We start from the raw sequence: 22,274 nt of genomic DNA, 5'->3' as shown, positions 1-22,274 counted from the left end.
TATTTTGAGTGAATCTTAATGGGGTAAAAAACTCAAATATGCTAATAAATTTGTGCTAAATATGAATGAAATTGCATGAGCCATTTCAACATAAGCGTACAGAAACAAAAGCGTACTATCTTTGAATAAACATGTCTCTTCAAAGGATTCGGATTCTAGACCAACAAAATATGAGAGGATAGCCGCAATATAGTCCTCTAGTTTTCAGCGGTCGTAAGTTTTCCCCCCTATTTGTTAGTTCCATTATTTGCGCATTTCGTTCCGTCTCGAAAACTTTTTGAGCAAATTGAAAAAAAAAAAAAAATTGCGCACAATTATGCTTTTTTTTTTAATCCAATGATCAATCCACGTACAAAATATGTTTAAATAACAATTTATTACTTTTTTTCAATTTCGTTTAATAATAGTTGAAAACACTTGAAAAGAGAGCTATGAGATATATATATATATATATATATATATATACGCCATGAAAGTTACGTTACGTAACATGAAAAACGTTATTTCATAATAAACTCAGAAAATGTGTTTTTATTCCCTGACCTTTATTTAATCATATTTCACTTTCATTAGCAGTCTAATGGACAAAAAGCTTTATTTTATTTCATTTATTTTGCTTCATCAAAAAGCATTTCATTTCAACATCGAATGGAAATGCCTCGCCCAAAGTTAACACGGCCTTTATTTTTAACCCTTAAGGCGTATTAGAACTATGGTTGTCTAAATTTCTAATTTATTTTATGTGTGAGTAGAATTGGTCTATGTGTTTCAAATTCATATCACTAAATGTTGCAAATATAAGCAATTATTATTTCTGAAATATCTTTTTTATAAGACTGTTTTTCGAAAGATCTTTTATCATATGAAATAATGTTTTTTAGCGAATAATTTTCCATCTGTAAAATTTTTGTGAATGCATAACAATATCCTTAACTGTTAGTTTATGTTCTGTCCTTTTCTTGTTCACTAATCATGAAAATGGTGCAAAATGTCATTATGAAGAAAAGTTACAGTTAAGCATTATTTGTGCCCATATGCCATTTTTTTTAATAAGAGTTCGATATATTTTTAAATATTTGAAATATTTATCCATTATAAAGACCACTCAATTCTTTTCAGCAAAAGAGAATTTATAATTTAAAATCGAATCTCTGTTTTGAGTTTTATTCAAAATGTGATTATTTGTTTTTATTTTGCTTGGGAAACAGAGCTCCACAAAAACATCCTAAAAGCTTTCTAATTAGAAATTGATACATCGTCTATCTCTATAGTCTGCCTGTTCTTAGAAACAGTGCAGCGAACTGTAAAAATGTAAGGAACGTTGAATATGTTTATAATTATTATATTATGTGCTATAATTCTTATTTAGTTTCTCTTTACTTAGTTTGATTTTTATTTCCTCAATTTACATTTTTTGTCTACTCTTATTTTATAATATTATAATAGTAAATTAATTAACCTAAATAGGAATATGCTATACTACAAATGAACCTGCATATATAAAATTTATATTAAGCTTAAAAACATTATCATAGGCTAGTTTTTGCAACTGAAATTTTGTTAAATTGGATTTATGTTCATAAGAATAAAGTGCCTGATTATAAAAACAAGTAAAGGTATTTTTCTAAAAGAAACAAAAAAAATATATTCCGGGGATAATAAACGCATTTTTTTGTGAAAAATTAAAATTTGCACCAAATTTTACCAATTTTACCATGGTACCAAAAAAAAATTTAATAAATGAAATAAAAATTCATGCAATAAATAGGTTATGTGTTTCGAATTTTTATACAGTTTTTTCTTTTAGAGGAATTTGGGTTTTCGTATTTAATTTTAATTTTGGCAATTTCTATTTGTATTTTTAAATTGGTAAAAAAATACCGAAAAAAAAAATTATAAACTAACTTTGACTTATGTCACTACCCGTCCTCATTAATGGCAATTTCTAAAAAAAAATTGCTCTTTAACGGATAAAAAAATCATTATGAAAAATATAGTTAATGTAAGAACAGCTTTGTCGAGTTGGTTAAAACAGAAAATAATCCCTCAAGACAGATAAGGGGAATTTACTCTTCAAGAATAATTTTAAACCGTAAAATAAAAAAGGTTATTTCATCGGTCTCAGCTTGAACTCGGTCCCAGTTTCAGACCGATGGATATAAGCTTGAATAGAAAGTAAAAGCGGCCGACACGCAAAAACTGATCACGTTTCAATAATCATGTCGTTGGTCTCAAAATTGGGGTGCCTAAATCTTCCTGACCCCCTTCTATCACACAGTGGACTGTTGCTTTGCTTTACTTTACTGAACAGGAGGGCTTTACTATTAATACCGTAACTTCATATCGTCGGTAAGCTTCTTAATCTGAGTACAGCTCTAAATGCCTGGTTAAGAAAATGGACATAGCTTTAAATGCCTGTTTAGAAAACTTACACACCTCAAAATACGTGTACAAGGAAATGGGCACAGCTCAAAATGCGTGTTTAAGAAAATGGACGAAGCAAAAAATGTGTTTTTTTAATTCGGAACATTTTTCTTAAACATGCAAATATCTTAATAACCTTTGAACTGATGATCGGATTATCACATACTAACATGTAATATTAATGGTTTGAAGAGATAACCTGAAATATGATAATTTATTTGCGCACACAATATTTTTTTTTAAAAAAACGTACTTTCTACGACTAGATGTACTCTTTTTTTTTTCCTCTATGGATTTGGATTCACTATACCCTATTCGCAGATATAGGAGATAGCCCTATTTTGAAAAATGTGGTCCTAATCATTTCATCAGGAGAGCAGTCAAAATTTTGATCCATAAAGAGGACGCTATACCGGGAGAGAAACTTTTTGCATCAAATTCTGTTTCACCACCATTACTAATTCAAAATATAAAAAAATGAGTACAAGCAAACCTAGTAAAAGCCATGAAATTTTAATATCTGAAAAAAAATCAAAATATCAAAGTGAAAGTTAATTATGAGATGATAACTTAGAATCAAGCAATTGGAAAGTTCTTTTCCAATAATTTGTTTGCATTTTTATATTTTGATTTTTTTGTCAGTGACTGAAACTTCATGGCTTACGCTAGGTTTTCCTTACTTCACTTTTTCTATACTTTAAATTTTAAATTGCTGCGAAAAGTTTCTCCCGTAGTGTAACATCCTCTTAATGCGTTCCCTTTCTGTGAATTTTGCTATAAATTTGAATCAATTTAAGTGATTGAAACAGTTTTTGTCTATTACTGTTAGAAAACTCTTTTTATTCGAAGCTAATTTTATTCGTAATATTTTTTTTTAAAAAAATTGCTTATAGTTCTAATTTTTTAATTTAGTAATAGTTGGAAAAATTTTGAAACTGAAAACTATTTTTTTTTTTACCTCATTTTAAGCTGTGTAATTTTAAATGACAAATTATGAAATTTTAATAAAATTAGCCGAATAATTTCTTATCTTAATCTGAAATTAAACTACAATAAAAAAAAAAAAATATTTTTACATTTTCCTACCTCAAGAACTATTCTCACACATTTTCAAATTTTGTATTTTGCTATTTAAAACTACGTAGTATTAATGTTGTAAAAATGTACTTATTTTATAACTCAAAAGTTTTTCGATTATTATTAAAAAATAAATAAAAATGAATAAATAAAGAGTAAAAATTATTTTCTTACATGTTGTCTCCTACATCATCCCTCCATTAATAAGAAAACTGTTATTTCGACGCTATAAGGAGTCTTACCCAAATCCAACTTACACTTGAGAAATAATTCAAGTTCTATTGATTTCAATGGTATATGTTCAATTCAAAAGAATGTGAAACCAACTTCTAAAGTCTGATCAGAGATTTGAAACTGAATATATTTTGTATGGTTGCCGGGCACTATAAATCTATTTGAATTATTTGCTCTTAGAATTTTATTCATTAAATGAAAATCGTTTTCCAAAACTAAGGGACAGGAAATTGAATGCAAAAATTAAGGAGCTTATTTGAAATTCGATTAAAAAAATATTTTTATGAGACGGAATGTTTTCTTAAGTATTAAAAAAAAGCAACATTTCATACATAGTTTTTAAATCAAATATTGAAGCTTTTAATTGGCAATGTAACTATTAAATAATGTATAATGACATAAATGTTTGACATAAATGTTTTTAACTATAAAACACATTAATTACATAATCAGCATAAAATTTTAATTTTTTTAAAACCCAATCATGTTAGACATAAATTATATTAATTTTTTTAATACCTATTATATTTTTTATCAATTATACAGGATACAACCCTCTTAACTTAGCTGCAGCTATAACAATAAGATAGGTATCTAGTTATAGTAAAGTCGCTATGTGCTGAAAGATGAGATTAATTACGGTGTTATCTATTCGGTGAAAAGTTTAAAAATTAGCTTTTTTTTCTTGAAAACAGTACGAGATAGGGAAAGGAAAGTTATATAAAAGGTGTTGAGCATCGTTGATAAAGTAAAAGTCATAATGTACAGTACACAAAATAAAAAGCGGTCCACCCTAAATAACTTTTGATCGAATGATCGGATTTTCACGGTCTAGGATTCAATCTTAATGATTCGAAGGGATAACCTCAAACATTCTATGCAGACGATAGATAAAGTTATGAAAACAGACACTAAAACGTCGAATTTCAAAAACAGTCATATTTTAAAAATTCGATTTCTCAGGAACTATTCAGCCGATTTCACTCAAATTTTGTATTTTGCATTTTAAAATTATGTTTTTTAAACTAAATGTAAAACTTGCATACCTTACAATTCAAAATTCCTTCGCCTAATATCAAATAAAACAATGGAAAGTGAGAAATATTTACTAAAAGTTATTTTTTGCAGGAAGTTGTCTTCGGATAAACGAATTTTATAATTGTGTTCAAAATTTTTTAATTCACCTTAAAAAATTTCGAGATATGGCGAAATGTGCAAAAAGCAAGATTAACATTAAGGAGCCCAAGCTTTTGACAGCTTTCCTGACCAAACTATTTGGACCACATTTCCCAGACGTGGGCAACCCCCTACATATTGAATGTCAGAAAACCGAATACGTCGGGGAAAAAATATGTTTATTCAGCGAAAGTACGTTTTCGTGTCTGATTTCGTTACTTAAAATATCGTCTGAACTAATTAATTAGCATATTTGAGATCACCCCCACAAACCATTAAGAATGAGTCTTAGAACGTAAATATCTGATAATTAGATCAAAAGTTATTCAGGATGATCCGCTTTTTTATTTCTTATTTTGCGCACTATACTTTGTTGACATTATGAAAAGAATGCTGAAAACGTGAATTTATTAGTTCACGATATCCTTCTGTATGACTTGACGAAAATAAAACAGTTACAACAGCAATTTATTTTATGACACTTTTTCATCCGATGTTCAAAATTCTTTTGAGCATCATAATAAAGGCAAAGTGAGCAAAAAAAAAAAAAAATCACATTGAATAACTTTTGATCAAATGAGCGAACTTTCACGTATCAGGATTCAAACTTAATGGTTCACGGCAGTGACCTCAAATATGCTTATTAATTAATGCAGACGATACTTTAAGTTGCGAAATCAGACAAAAAAAATTTACTTTCTCTGACTAAACACACCTTCTTTATTCGATGAATTTGGATTGCTTACCCTCAAAATATAGGGGGTAGCCACAATCTGGGAAATCTAGTCCTCATAGTTAAGTCAAGAGAGCGGTCCAGAGCTTAGACCCCTTAACATTAATTTTACTTTTGTGTAAAATTTTGTACACAGTTATAAAATTTGTTTATCCAAAGATTCCATGCAAAAAGTAATCAGAAAAGGTACGTTTTTATGTCGTTTTATGTACGTTTTTATGTTGTTATGATTTAGCAGTGCATATGAATTTTTAATAATAAATATAGAGATACATACTGACTGATTGATATATCAGCAGGAGCTTTCATTTTTGTTAGGTATATTGACAGGGCTGTACTGGAGTGGAACGGCGTTACAGACAGCTTCTCTGTAAAATGAAATACATATATATTTTACACATCAATTACTTAGGGAAAAAATGTTTTTGCGTCACAAAAATACACATGTTGTTATTTAAGTTGAGTATAAAAATTAATCAATAACTCCAAACATTTCAGTTAGTGCTTAATTATTTAAGTGGAGTGTGAAAATTAATCAATAACTCTAAAAATTTCAGTTAGTGCTTCATTATGTAAGTTGTGTGCAAAAATTAATCATTAACTCCGAAAATTTCAATTAGAGCTTCATTATTTAAGTTGAATATAAAAATTAATCAATAACTCCAAACATTTCAATTAGTGCTTCACTATTGAGTTTTAAAGTACTTTTCTAGAGTTCAATAATTCTTTTCAATACTGGGGTGCATTCCTACTGTGCAAATAAATTATCTAATGGCTCTAATTAATGTCATATTACTATACGTAACAATAGAAAAATTTGGTTTTAAATTTAAACAACCATAAATTTTAAATATTTACCCAAAGTTGATAACTCAAGGGCTTGTTTTGAAATAATGACAAACTACATTTCCGATGTTTTCATATTTCATTTCTCTTTTTTAAAAAATGAAAAGGTTCAGACAAAATATCCTTTTTTAAAACCATTTCTTCAAAAAGTAAAGTCTCAAAATACAATTGTGATTATCACAAATATTTACTATGGAAGAAAATATACAAGGTGTGAAAAAAGTTTGGAAAGGGTAAAATGTCTCTAGAAATATTCATTAGATCGAAAAAGGGAAACTAGGCGCATTCAATATTTTTTAAAAGCTATCCTATGATACTGAACTTGATATTCACCTGGGAATTGGGCGGAGGGCAATTTAAGATCTTAAATATGAACCCCTCTCTTTTATCATGCAGATTAAATTCAGATTGTTCAGTAAAAATAACCCTATTTGAGTTATAGGTTTATGAAATAGCGCTGTAACCGGGAGAATCAAAATAGGGTACAACCTGTTTAAAATGGAGGTATCTCAAGATCTATCAGATTGGAAAAAAAAATTATGAAATAAATAGTTAAAACTTGAACTTTTCGGTATTTTTTTCGAAAAATTAAAAGAAATCAATTTTTTTTTAAACGTGTCAATTTTTGTATTCTTAATGTGATGGGCCTCGAGATTCACCATTTTAAACAGTTTGTACCCTATTTAATTTTTTTCGGTTACAGCACCCTTTGTGCAGCAAAATGCATTACTTTTACCAAAAGGGTTACTTTTTCCGAAGAATCCAAATCTGCAATAAAAAAATAGGTGTTCACATTAAGATTTCAAAATTGCCCTTCACCTCGCCTCCAGGGGGTGGAGGTGAAAGATCGAGTTTGGTGTTATTGGATAGCTTTTAAATAAACACTGAACGTGGCACTTATTCGATCCGATGTATATTTATCGAGATATTTAACCATTTCCACACTTTTTTTCACCCTGTATTTATAAATAATTTAGGTTTGAAATTATGTTAAGCTAAATTTATCTTCTTGTGTCATGTAATTTCATAAAAAGCCTTTTCTTTAGACATCAACTTGTTTGCAAAAGAATTTTTTTTTCTTAACTAGAGTACTATCATTACAGCCATGGTAATCTATGCTATATTTACGAGGGACGTATGTTTCGAATAAGCTTTCGTCAGTTTTTTTCATAAGGAAGACTTCCTTAGAAATTGAAGTATACAACGGCATAAGGAAACATAATTTCTCACATAAGCACCTACAAGATTTATAAATTTGCTATTCCCTAAAATTTCAAGAATTTAATTTGGAAAAATTGGTACATAGCAATTAATAATGCTCTCAACTGCCTACTGCATATTTTTATTTATTTTATAAAAATATAAAACCTAAAGGGGCAAAATCGAAGCAGTAGAACGAGTAAATAGTGATTGAATTTTTTGCATCAGAAACTATCAATGTAGCACGCTACTGCTACGGTGTAACAAAACTGATGTTCGTTATTCTATACAAGAAATCAGAGCTTTATAGTTGAGAAATTTTGTTCGTGACCAATAACGCAACATCCCATGCTGCAAAAGGGCGAAAGTATTTGTTGCCTAGCCTAGGGTGGAAAAGATTGGCTCTCCTGGACTAAAGCCCGATTTTGCCCCATCAGACTTCCATCTTTTTCTTAAAGTGAAGTCAGCAATAGTGGTACATCACTTTGAAACAATAAAGGGATGTAGCAATCTTTTAATAGTATCCCGTAGTCAGATTCTACTTTAAGTTAACCAAAGGAGAATTATTTGGATACCAATACCATATTAAGTCATTTGTTAATATTTTGAAAAACATCTTGTCTCATAATTTATATTCTTTAAATTTTATGAATTTAGTTGCCAAGTTTTATTTTTTAGTTTTTTTTAAATATGCTTAAAATTTTTCTCATAACTACTATAGAATATTTTTGTAAAGCTTTACTAGGATTAAAAAATACTTAAGTTCATTAAAATTTAAAATTTTCAACCAAGTTTCATAAAATTCGTCTTATTGAATAAAATGAATTAAAAGTCACTCTAAAATAATTTAAGTGCCTCAATAAATAGGAAATTGATATTGATACAATTTTTCATAGGATACGGGGAAAATATCCCTTCACATCTTGTATTTAAGGTTAAATGTTTGATTTTCGTCTTCGTTTTTGGTCTTAACAAATTTTTGATGATACGGCACTGTTTGACCGAACTACATCTTTAGAAATAACTCGAAAATAAAAGCGTCGTTGTATTAGATTAGGAGAAATAGCGATTGATAAACTTTCAGAACTTGTATGAATTTTTTCTCAAAAACGTAATGAAATAAAGCTATGATATTAGTAATTTCGGATAAATAATTTAATGGTGTACATTTGTCCAAATTTGGGTTTCTTAAAATTGACTTTTATTATGGTTTAAATTGGTAAAAACGAACTTGGATGCCGTGATGAGCTTGAAACTTCGATCCCCTAAATTAGCCAGAAGTTTGAGAGACAATAATATGACGATAAATTCTGTTTAACGTATTCACTAACTTGTGATGAGCTTGAAACTTCGAGCCCCTAAATTAACCAGAAGTTTGATAGACAATAATATAACGATAAATTCTGTTTAACGTATTCACTAACTTGTGATGAGCTTGAAACTTCGATCCCCTAAATTAGCCAGAAGTTTGATAGACAATAATATGACGATAAATTCTGTTTAACGTATTCACTAACTTGTGATGAGCTTGAAACTTCGAGCCCCTAAATTAACCAGAAGAAAATAACCATTTTTCGTAAATTACGCAAAGACAATATATAACTCTAAAAACTGGTAAATGCATATTATTACACTACCTTTTAAAATTTATTATTTGCTGAATTGTTCTATTATAATTTTGTGAAAAAAAATCAGTGAAGTATCTAAAATGTAGCGTGCTATATTTCTTGAGTTGTAATATCACGACAATCTTGTATTTTACATGTTTCGCAAGATACTAAAGTTATTATCCATCATCAATTTCTTTGTGAAAATTAAATAAAGATGATTAAAAGCATGTTTAGAATCCCCCTCTGTCTTCACCCCTTCGATGATTAAGTTAGATCAGGGGGGGGGGGCTCCTGAAGAACTCTCCTAAAATTGTTGGGTATGGAGTACCGTTATTGGAGTACTACATATTCTCATGGTACCGAAAATGAGTCAATGTCGGTGACAACCATGTTAAAAGTTTGCTTTTATTATGGTATAGAATGTTTTTGTTTATACTAAAGCTTCCTTGTTAAAAATCATGACGAAGTATACTTTCTGAACATCCCCTGCAGTATATACATTACTGCTAACTTCCACTTTTTCCGAGATTGAATTTTCCAAGTGGTAGAAAAACAATTACCGAAAAACAATTTTACTCAAAAATATATTTATATTTTGACCAAGTTGAAATTTTCTATCATGAAGATTATTATGCTTTTATATATTTGTTGTAATTATTTATACTCGCTTATAATTATTATTATAATTCAGAAAGTTTAATGGAATAACAGTAGTTTCGTTACCACTTTAAATATGAAAATAAAGTTTTCCGGGAAAACCGGAAGAGCTGGCAGCTATGCATACCTTGTTGTTTTTAAATTATCATAAAACTTACACATTTTTTCCCATATACTACTTTTTGCAGTTCTTCCAGCAATTCTGATATCATTTGAAAGTCTACTTGATCATTTAAAGTGATGAAAATTGATGATTTTCAAGGTTTCAGAGAGTCAAACAATTCTCAATGACAATCACACATTTACGTGCGATACACACAATCCGAAATAGAAACACAAATGAAATAACACACACATATTCACGTGACAGACCCGCAATCACAAATAAAAACAATGCGTGCCAAGGTTACTTTAAAAACTGAAGATTACACGGTACATTTAGGGAAGTTTCATAACAATAACAAAACATTTAAAATGCACAAAAGAACTTTATGTAACTAAAGAAGAAAAGTTCAAGGGTGAAAAAAAAATAACAACAGCGGAAATCAGCAAAGTAAGAAATCGTTAAAACCTTTAGATTTAGTAACTTTAAATGCATAGTATTTTCAGCAAAATGTATATCTTTACCATTTTTATAACATTTAATTTAAAAAAGAATATTCAAAAGTTAATTTCAGAAATATTAAGAAAGCAATATCTTAAAATATTTTGAAAAATTAAAAACATATCTTTAAAATAATCTGAAAAACAATCACTTCAATATAATGTGGTTCTAATAAATATATAATCACGGCTACAAATTCATACGAATGAAACTTATTTTTCCATAATCTTACCGAGAAAAAATTATAAAATCCATTGTGGCGCCTTCATCCTTAATGGTACTTATCACTGTGGTTAATTTTAGAAATATTAAGAAAACAAAATCTTAAAATATTTTGAAAAATTAAAAATATATCTTTAAAATAATCTGAAAAACAATCACTTCAATATAATGTGGTTCTAATAAATATATAATCACGACTACAAATTTATACAAATGAAACTTATTTTTCCATAATCTTACCGAAAAAAAATTATAAAATCCATTGTAGCGCCTTCATCCTTAATGGTACTTATCACTGTAACCATTTGAGTAAAAAGTTAAAATGTTATTTTCAGTATAACAAAATTGGAAGAAAACACATCTGGGCACGATAAACTACTTCCAACAAACACGTTGAACTTTATCACACAAAACCATTGATATAGTTTCTAATTAAAAGGCTATCATAAGAAGCTTCCGAGTTTGAAGTTAGTTTTTCGTTAATCTCGTGCACACAATTCCAAGAAAAACAAAAAGAGTGACCATCAGAAAAAGAAAACAAAGATGAAAGTGAATTGAGAAGATTACGTCACGCAAGATTTGTGGGTCATTCGAGTAGGAAGCACTGCAGAGCTGAAAAATATCGGAAATTTAATAGATTAGCTGTAATTAAAGATGTTGTTTCGCTCGAAGAAAGAAAAAAAAGTGAACCAGGAAAACGTATTTATGTCAACAGGACCGGAAGTGAGTATCCAAACAAAGCGGAAGACGCTTTCACTACTCTCCCTTCTTTCATTCAAGTTTTGTTTCGCATTTTGATACTTTAACTCAAATTTAGGCAGTTTTTAATAATTTTAGCCAAAAAATCGCTCGTGGATAGATTTTTCAAAAACTATAAATTGTTGAGCGAGCATGCAGAGAAAATATTTTATTATTAATTCGTTTATGAGATTTTAGTTTTTTATTACAAAGCAGACGACCCTCTTACAATTTAAGCCGTCTTTAATTCAAGTTTTGCTTCGCATTTTGATATTTAAACTCAAAGCAGTTTTTAAAAATTTTTGCCAAAAAGTTGCTATTGAAAATTTTTTCGAAAACTATATATGGTTGATTGTTATTGTTATTGTTAATTTACGTCGCACTAGAGCTGCACAATGGGCTATTGGCGACGGTCTGGGAAACATCCCGGAGGATGATCCGAAGACATGCCATCGCAATTTTGATCCTCTGCGGAGGGGATGGCACCCCCGCTTCGGTAGCCCAACGACCTGCGCGCGAAGTCGAGCACTTTACGGTAGCACAGTTTAACGAGGACCAATACCGCACACCCTCGGTTATATGGTTGAGAAAGCGTCAGAAAATTATTTCCTTTTAATTCGTGAATGAGATTTTAAAGTTTATTACAAAGCAGAAAACGCTTTCACTACTCTCCCTTCTTTCATTCAAGTTTTGTTTCGCATTTTGATACTTTAACTCAAATTTAGGCAGTTTTTAAAAATTTTAGCCAAAAAATCGCTCGTGGATAGATTTTTCAAAAACTATAAATTGTTGAGCGATCATACTTAGAAAATATTTTATTGTTAATTCGCTAATGAGATTTTAGTTTTTTATTACAAAGCAGACGACGCTCTTACAATTTCAGCCATCTTTCATTCAAGTTTTGTTTCGCATTTTGACTCTTTCTTAAACTCAAAATAAAGCAGTTTTTTTTTTTTTTAAATTTTTAGCTGAAATATTGCTCGTTGATAAATTTTTCAAAAACTATTAATTATTGAGCTAGCATATTGAGAAAATAATTTACTTTTAATTTGCGAATGAGATTTTAAATATTGTTACGAAACAGAAGCTTTTATAATTTTATCCATCTATTATTCAAGTTTTGCTTCCATTTTGATACTTCAACTCAAAGCAGTTTTTTTAAATTTTTGCCAAAAATTTTTTTTTGAAAACTATATATTGTTGAGCGAGTGTCAGAAAATAATTTCTTTTTAATTCTTGAATGAGATTCGAAACTTTAAAACAAAGCAGATTACACTTTTAAAATTTTACTCGTCTTTTATTCAAGTTTTGTTTCGCATTTTGATAATTTAACTCAAAACAAAGCAGTTTTTAAAATCTTTAGCCAAACAATTGCTTATTGATAAATTTTTCAAAGTGTAAAAGGTATTGAGCAAGCATACTGAGAAAATATTTTATTGTTAATTTATTAATGAGATTTTAGTTTTTTATTGCAAAGCACATGACACCTTTATAATTTTAGCCGTCTTTTATTCAAGTTTTGCTTTGCATTTCGACTCTTTCTTAAACTCAAACTAAAGCAGTTTTTAAAAATTTTTGCCAAAATATTGCTCGTTGACAAATTTTTCAAAAACTATGAATTGTTGAGCCAGCATGTTCAGAAAGCTATTATTTTTATTTGCGAATGAGATTTTGGTTGTTATTACAACATGAAAATGAATTTTTGAAGGCGCAAAGCAGAAGGTGCTTTTAAAATTTAATCCGTCTTGCATTTAAATTTTATTAAATAATCTGATTATTTAACAGAAAACAAAACTGTTTCAAAATTTTGTCTTAATTATTCGTCGATGAATAATTTTTCTTAATTATTCGTCGATAAATCTTCCCAGATTTAAAAATTAATGCTTGTACAATGAAAAAAATATTTCATCTTAATGAAATATCTTATAGTTCGGAATTTTGATTCTAATTTGTTACTAAGCGGAAGTCGCTTCCATTATTTCCCACTGTTGTAATTTAATTTTCGTTAAGTAATCTGGTGTTTCATTTAACTAAAAATTAATCAATTTGAAAATTTCAACCAAAAATTACTCGTCGGTCGGTAACTTTTTCCTAAACTATAGTTGCTTTTAACATGAGAACATGTTTTACTTAAACATTTTTCCAATCAGTGATTGTGATTCTAATATACAACAAAGCGAAAAATGCTTTCACTATTTACTTTCACTCAGGTTTTGCTTTGGTTCGTTCAAAAATTCACATCCCTTCTGAAAACAAAATAAAAATTTTAACTAAAAATTTCTCGTCAATAAAATTTCAGTAACTAAAAAGGGCAGTTTTTTTGGCGAGAACTTATTTTTTTTTAAAAATGGAATTACACGAATTTGACAATTTAAAAAATGCGCAAGACGTGCTCATTAGCTTCGTTCCTTTTCATTCAAGTTTTAATTAGTATTCTGAGTCCTAATTTGAGTCCAATTAAAAAATATATTAACTAAAAATTGCATACCTATAAAGTTTTCAATAACTGTCTACCCTGATAAAATATTTTCAATAGAGTTAAAGATAAAATTTGTCATTATATTATATATATATATTTAAAAAATTTTTGGTAGATAAATATTTTTAATAAATAACATTTTTTTTAAAAACCCGAATAATTTAAAATCAAACAAATCAAATCAAACCGAACCCAAAATCAAACAAATTTATGAGAAAAATAGGCTTATTAGTTTAAACCGATATTTATAGCTTTCAAAGAGGAATATTTTAAAACTGACTTGTTATCCAAGAAAGAAACAATTGTTCCTCATATTATTGGTAGTAATACTGATTTTGTTTTAACACAAATAAAACAGTTTCTGAGAGCTATGATTTATGCACGGAAGAAAAAATTCTGGTAAAACTACCTGCATGGTGATGACATTTCCAGTAAAGAACCATAATTCTGGTAAATAAAACGAAAATATATGGTATTTAAACTATTTATTTGGTAATTTTTCCGTTCATATGATAACAGTTTACCGGTAATTCTGGTTTTTAAACTTACAGTTCTTACAACCACACATTTAGTAAAAAACACAGAACTGAAAATTAAATTTCATCGAATAAATATTTTTAATGCCATTCTCTAAAGTATTATGTCAAAATTGCCGAATTTTATCTCATATTAGTCCATACTTTATTGCTATTTTTACCAAAATCATTACCAAAGCGCTTCGATAAAAATTACCGAGCTTTTTGGTGTTTCTATTAGAGCTAGAAACACGGTAAATTTTACGATATTCTTGAAGCTTTAACCATAATTTTTTTCTTAGTGTGAGCTTTTAAGAAATTTAATAGTTTAGTAGCTACAATTTTCAAGTTCAGCTACGGCATTTTTAATTTGTTTTCAAGAAATTTAATCACAAAAATAAAGAACACTTAATTCTTACATATTTCTAAGCAGTGTTTGAGGTGCTTACTTAAATGTATTTTTTTTTCGTAATATATATTTTCAATATACATATTTTACAATATATGTGTTTTATATTTTGCAAAAATATATAAATTAATAAATAAATAAAAATAAACAAAAAATAGATATTTAATTTTATGATTAAAGAAAAAGTATTATTTCTATTTTAATTTATTAAAACAATAAAGCATACAATAAAGTTAATTTGCCAATCGTTGCGAGGTAGATATCAGCAATTTTCTTCTTTTTAGGCTGATTCAACATTTGTAGCAGAAAATATCCAATACTAGTAAAAATTAATTCATTTTTAGAGCATAATTTTGACTTTTTATTGATTTCATCACTTTTTCTTTAATTTAAAAAAGTTGGGATGTTGTTGAACTCTTAGAAAATTAACGTTTAGAAGTTATTACTGTGTTTTTTGCTTCCCGGTTCGTATTAGAACTTCTACATTTCAGTTTATGTTGTTGTATTTAAAATTCTGCAGTCTAAAGTTTTTTTTTCGTTAACTCGCTAAAATTTTAAACAATATCACTATGTTTTAACATGCGATTAGGTATTATCAACACAAAAATAATAACCTTCAAAATTCACACGCAAATAATTCATCAACATTCAAAACAAATATGACTTTTTTTTTCATTAACAACTTGATCAGAACCAGGAAGAGAGTTTCATCCATTGCTTGCGGTGTGGTGGCCTTCTTACTACCCAACAATATTAGGTCATTTTAATCATTTGAAAAAAAAAAAGTTTTTTTTTCTTTGTAACTCTATTGCTACAGAATCTATCTAAACTGGCACATTTTTCGCAGATTAGATTTCCGCGTTGTCGTATATGTTCAACTAGATGGTTAATCTTTGTCTTCACAATTTTTTTCTGTTCTTAAATGTGTATCGGTCAATATATTTTTGGAAATTATGATTGGCCAAGATATTTAAGAAATTATGATTGGCCAAGATATTTAAGAAATTATGATTCACCGACATATTTTGGAAGTTATTAATCAATAACATATTTTGGAAATTATGATTTGCTGATATATTTAAGAGATCATGATTCACCAACATAATTTAGAAATTATGATACAGCAATTTATTTTGGAAATTATGATTCACCAACATAATTTGGAAATTATGATTTGCTGATATATTTAAGAGATCATGATTCACCAACATAATTTAGAAATTATGATACAGCAATTTATTTTGGAAATTATGATTCACCAACATGATTTGGAAATTATGATTTGCTGACATATTTAAGAGATCATGATTCACCAACATAATTTAGAAATTATGATACAGCAATTTATTTTTGAAATTATGATTGACCAACATAATTTGGAAATTATGATTTGCCGACATGTTTGTAAATTCTGATAGAGAACTAATTTTCAAGAACTAATTAACTAATTAAACTAATTAAATAGAGAACTAATTATTTGCATTAAATCAATGAAATAAATAGCTAATACGAACAAAGACTAGATAACACCTAATTTAGTACCGAGTCCCTTTGATTTTCAATAGCAGTTTTTTAAAACTGACTTTGGAAATGCTGATTTCAAATTTTAAACATTCTATTTTTTTTTAAAGGCGGAGACTTGAGATGTATTGTCCCATTGGGTTCTTACCCCAGAATTGCTACTCTCTTCTCGTTACCCAGTGGGCACCTGTGGCGAAGCCACGGCGGTGGAGCAGCGTCGCTCACGTCACACAACCACAAATCCGTTTATAGGGCGGGTCACATTCACACGAAGGAGAAAGGTCATAGAACACAGAGAGAAAGAAACATCCATGCCCTGAGCAGGATTCGAACCCGCAACCATCGACTCCGCAGTCAGGCACGCTAACCACTAGGCCACCTGGTCGGCCTTAAACATTCAATAGAAAGAAGAAAAATTAATAAAAAGTATATAGAATGAAGAGTGTACTAGTGTATTTAATTAATAAATACGATGTCAATTTTTATTCTTATCAAAATGGTAAAAAATTTTGATTTAATTTTCTGTTTTGATATTCTTCAAAGAAGAATAAAAGTTTCTTATGCAGGCAAAATATTTGTTATTTATTATTATTTAAAAAAAATGAGAAGACACGCACATTTTGTTATACAAAGACGCACTTGTCCCAAAACCGTTTTTCTCAATTTAACATCAACCCCCATACAAAAAAAAGTTCTTTAAGTTGAAAATACATTTAATTGTATAGTTAGTTTACACAAAAATTTCAAAATTTATTCACTTTTTCACGATACGGTACTTTCATTTATGTTGCGTTAGAGCTATTGGCGACTGCCTGGGAAACATCCCTGAGGATGATCTGGAGACATCATTACATACGTCACATCCCATTTTACAGGGAAGACGCATTCACACACCATCCATACATCCGCAGATCGCAATTTTGACCTGAATCAGAGCACTATCCAGCACCCCCAGAGGTATTGATTTGTTTTGGGAACTTGAAGGACTTTGTGATACCGGCCGAATTAGCTTGTGCCAGACATTATTTCGTACACAGTGAGTCTTCGACTGGACAGGATCGAACCCACGTCCTCTCAAACATGGGCACAACGCCTTACCAGGCAGACTATTCCGACCGACCATAGAGTTGAAATACTGGATTCTCAACTCTATTATTCCGACCCTGCTTTTCACGAACTTAGCTTTCAGTTTAGTTTTAGCACAATATCTAAAAGAAAGTAAGCTTTTAAATTAATATTGCATTTTAAACTTTGGTAATTTTAAATCCGTCGCATATGTTTCTAATATTTTCTTGAATATGATCTTTCAAAATTTTTAATACTATTAACTGATGAAGTTAAACCGTAAATAGTGTAATGTCAATTTATTTTTCGTTAGTTAACACCACTCATAATAACATCTCTAACGCTTTCATTTTATTAAAAAATGATCAAAGAGATATATATTTTCAACATTGTTTGTTCAATCAATCCAAAAAGAAAGAAAAAGAAAAGAAACGAAAGAAACCGAGAATTATCGTACTATTGAGCCTTTTTAAGCCTAGTCTATTGGGTCTCTCGTCTCTAATTAAATAAAATCTCTAGTACAAATAATTTGATATCTTTTTTTTTTTTTTTTGAAACAGCTTATTTCATACTTTTTCCTTTTTCATAATTTCGATGATAGTTCATATTTAATGCAATATCTTTCTCATTGTATGAAGCAATGTAATGTATTATGTATAAAATAGCACCTTGTGTACAATAAAACTTTTTTTCTTGACATAACTTTGAGTTTTTCTGGTGGAATTACTTTGATAAGCACTGTAAACAATAATTTGATAACTTTCGCTTCGATTCTTTTCCCAAAATGTACAGAGGTACGCAGTAAAACAATTTTACTGTATTCTTCTATGTTCAAAATTTATTCTTATTCAAATTATTAAAAATTAAAAGAAATTTTTTTTGCTTATACGTTTATTTTTGCGAATTATTTACGAATACGAATACGTTTATTTTTATTTTTAAGTACGAATTTAAGCATCCAAAATCTGTTGTGAGAAGAGTTTCGAGTTCATAAAAGAAATTGAGTAAAATGCGATATGGTAATTACGATGAAAAAAACATAGAATAAAAATAGAAATCGAGTTCTCTTAACCAAACAAAACGCAACCTTTTGTATATATTTAGGTCATTCGTGTATATATTTAGTGTATATTTAGGTCATTCGTATTTAGGTCATTTTCTCATCTAATATTTACAATAAATAAATATTAAAATTAATAAAAATTGGTCATAAACTTTACAAAAAATGCTTAAAATCTGTAAATTTAGCAAAAACTTTCAAAACTTGTTCACAAATAATGATAAATCCTGTCTTCAGACTGTCAATCCTTGCTGGTTTACAAATTTCCGAGCTTTCAAGTCAGTAAAAAAATATGACAGGATCTCAAAAAATAACATTTCTGATTGTGAATGTATTTAAAATAACTGTACTTCAATCGAAAAACTACATTATAAAATTTAATGTACTTTTAAATTCAAATCAAATGTCTACACCCAAAGTAATAGGTCACATCTGTGAATAAAAACAGAAGTAACAATAAATTCTGCCACATGGTAGTAATACTATATTGTTACAGCTCATAAATCCTTCTCAAGGAGGCTTTTTGTTTAGATCTGCGAAGACAAATGCATACTTTGTGTTTTACTATAATTTACTATAATTACTTCAAAGCTTTGAGAATTTTTTTGTGATTCGCAAAGATGAACACGCCATACATATGGAACTAACAGGTTTAAAATAATTAGAAGAGATTATTAAATAAATCAACAAATTTATAGATTTAATAGTATTAAAAAGTTGTTTACAAATTTTTAGAACGTCGTTCGAATTCATAAGAATTTTAAAAATAGAAAAGCGTGGTTTCATCGCGTCTGTGGACATATTTTGTTAAGGAAATGGACTTAGGATCTTATATTTTATAAGCGTCGTTGAACAGCCGTCCCAATTTTATGGGTTTACGACTACCAATGTTCAACTCCGTAGCCTTGTAATTTTGAACTCAATCCAGAAGACAAGGGAACATCTAGATCGAGTATTGGGAAAAATTCTGATTTAGTGGAGGACTTTATGATGGAGCTAACCCACATTTGCGTTACATGGAGAGGAAGACCACGAGAACCTCCCACATGGAGAGGAAGACCACGAGAACCTCCCACGGTTTGCCTGACTGCAAGGGGACTTTAACCCATGATCCGTCCACCACTGAGGATATTTCACGTCAGCACTGTGATCGGTGCAAGCTGGATGCGGAATTCGTATCGACTGGGATTCGAACCCGGTTCACTTGATTGGAAGGCGAACGTTCTACCCCCTAAGCTAAGCCATCGCGGCTCTTATAAAAGAAAACGGAAATCGGATAAAATCTTTTTGATTTTCTAGGAATAGTTTCCTGAAAGATGTGAGAAGTTCGTAAATTTAGATGTGCTGTAGTCATAATATAGTTTTAGTTCTAACTTTTCCAGAAGTTCGTATTTCAGAAAGCTATTTTAACACATCATAAACTCGCAGAAAATGCAAAAAGTTAAAAATTAGTTGCAGAAAAAGTCTTTTTAATACTCCCCACAAATCGGCAGGGTTTGAAATTATATAACTTGATATTAATACATACCATCTTAGACAGAATACAATTTGGGTATTTTTTTGGCAATAATTTTTCAACATTTTTATTCTCCCAGTAACCCAATTTCTTAATCACTAAAAAAGTTTTTATAGTTTCACACTGTAATACATTTTGCTGAAGACTCCTTACGATTCTCAAATCGCTTTTAAAAGGAAAAAACTTATCATATTGCCTTATCTATTAATGGTACATGAAATGACAATTATAAATTATTAACAAAAATGTCGTAATTTCACTTTTAAAAGTAGGTCATTCTTTTGTGTCTTCCTTGAGAAACAATAGGAAAACGTGTTTCCGTTACATTAAAATTTTCCAGTTAACTTCTACAGTAGTCCTCTAAAACAGTGAATTCAGTATTGCTTAAGCCTATAGAATGCACCGGCAATTTTTTTATTAAGTACAACCAGGGTCCTTTTTTTCTTTCCTCTGACGCATGTCTACGTATTTCGAACAAATAATAGGAAAAATTCTGACATAATTTGTGACGGTTTATTTTAGCTATTTTTATGCATAAAAGATTTGTGAAAATTAAATTGCTGAATTAGAAGTAAATTTGCTTCATTATAATTTTTCAGCTCTAATTTTCATTGTTCTAATTTTCATTCCCACTGAGGGCTGATCGTAAGACACCGCTGAACACTACAGTCAAGTATGACTGGCAGCAATCAGTGTGCCGATGCAATCAGTGTTTGATAAGCCTGCAAAGGGACCGAGGATGCGCGGTATAGGTCCTTGTAAAACTGTTCTACCATAAAGTGCTAGACATCGTGCGCAGATCGTAGGGCTACAAAAACGGAGGAACCATCCCCTCTGCAGAGGATCAAAATTGTGATGGCATATCTTCAGATATGTTTACCAGATCCTCATCAATAGCTCCTCATAGTGCAGCTGTAATGGTGCAACGTTGTGAATGAAGTACTACTACTATTTCTACTTTGGTCCTCTAGATCAGCCAATTTGTAATGTGTAAGCGTCGTTCACATTGGCTAATCTAGAGGATCTAAGATTTACAATAGATAGAATGTACGGGATATTTCATAGCAAAAGGAAAATACAGCATGGCTTTTCTTCTCTGACGCAAGTTTCATATATATTTCAAACAGATAATAGAAAAAAATCTGATATAATTTTTGCGTGTAATTTTTACGGTCTGTTTTAGCTATTTGAATGCATAAAAGATTTGCTGAAATTAAATTGCTAATTAAGAAATGAATTTGTTTCATTATGATTTTTGAGTGCTAACTTTTAAATTAAACTGATTTTACAGGCAATTTATTTGTTGTTTAAACATATAGAATCTGAAATGCGTTACTTATAAGTTCTATTTTCGGCAATTTTGAAGCAAATAAAAAAGTCAAAACTTAAATTTCCGCACAAAAAATAATAAAAACTTCGTTCCTCTGCAAAGTATATCTATTATAAATCTTATTAACTATTTAACATATCTGAACAATTTCCTAGACATCACTAAATTTAGTAATGAAAAAATCCTATTTTAGTGATAAATTGATTAAATACATTTAATTTCAGTACGTTAAAAAATTAAAAGTATAGTATTTATTAAAACAAAATATTACGATTTCATTTTTCACTTTCATAATATTTATTTTCATTTCTTGTGATGATGGCAAATACTCGGCCTAATATTTAAGTTTTTAATTCTATTAAAACCTTTAATTTTATTTTGTCTTTTGTTTGAAATAAGTATCAGTATCCTACTTAATTATTAATTTAATAGTGAATAAATACTAGTACTAGTGAATAAATAATAGTACTTAAATTATTTAATTTAATAGTGAATAAATTGAAATTTTCAGCTACTTGTAAATTAAACAAAATTATAAAAGACACTATTAAAAATCCATTTAAAATATGTTTATTCCGTTTGACAGAGGAGAAGGGAAAACAGTGTGTACCTTGTTTTTCCGAGATTCCCATTTGGTTCATACATTTAGCCTGCCAGAACATTTACTTTCTTCCGAACGTCTTTATTAAATTGATTTCATACTTTATTATTATTGGTAATAATTTTTTCCGGCATATTATAATTTAGGGAATCGATGCAATATTTTTTTTTTAAATTTTAATGCATTTTTGACTGTAAACAATATGATTGCTCAATTAGTGCAAAAACCAAGTACAGTCCGCAAAAAAAAAAACGAAT

At 29.2% G+C, this 22,274-nt stretch overlaps 1 protein-coding gene across 15 annotated transcripts in view; it reads right to left on the bottom strand.

Annotated features, from left to right (window-relative positions):
• Positions 1 to 22,274, bottom strand: part of LOC107439180 (uncharacterized) — a 56,478-nt gene that overhangs the window by 23,868 nt on the left and 10,336 nt on the right. For 3 of the 15 annotated variants that reach the window (XR_001583495.3, XM_016051675.3, XM_016051679.3), the window contains exons 1-2: positions 11,024 to 11,481; positions 5,922 to 6,012 (exon numbers count right to left, since the gene is read on the bottom strand). The gene's annotated coding sequence lies outside the window, so the exon portion shown is untranslated. Of the gene's footprint in view, positions 1 to 5,921; positions 6,013 to 10,115; positions 10,286 to 10,793; positions 10,825 to 11,023; positions 11,484 to 22,274 lie in introns of those variants that run through there. The other 12 variants (XR_011638160.1, XM_071187350.1, XM_071187352.1 and 9 more) reach the window with 9 other exon arrangements.

The sequence above is a fragment of the Parasteatoda tepidariorum genome, chromosome X1, assembly GCF_043381705.1.
Source record: "Parasteatoda tepidariorum isolate YZ-2023 chromosome X1, CAS_Ptep_4.0, whole genome shotgun sequence".
NCBI classification, from domain to species: domain Eukaryota; kingdom Metazoa; phylum Arthropoda; class Arachnida; order Araneae; family Theridiidae; genus Parasteatoda; species Parasteatoda tepidariorum.
The sequence above is the reverse complement of the archived record's forward strand: the minus strand, read 5'-3'. Positions and strand labels throughout refer to the sequence as shown.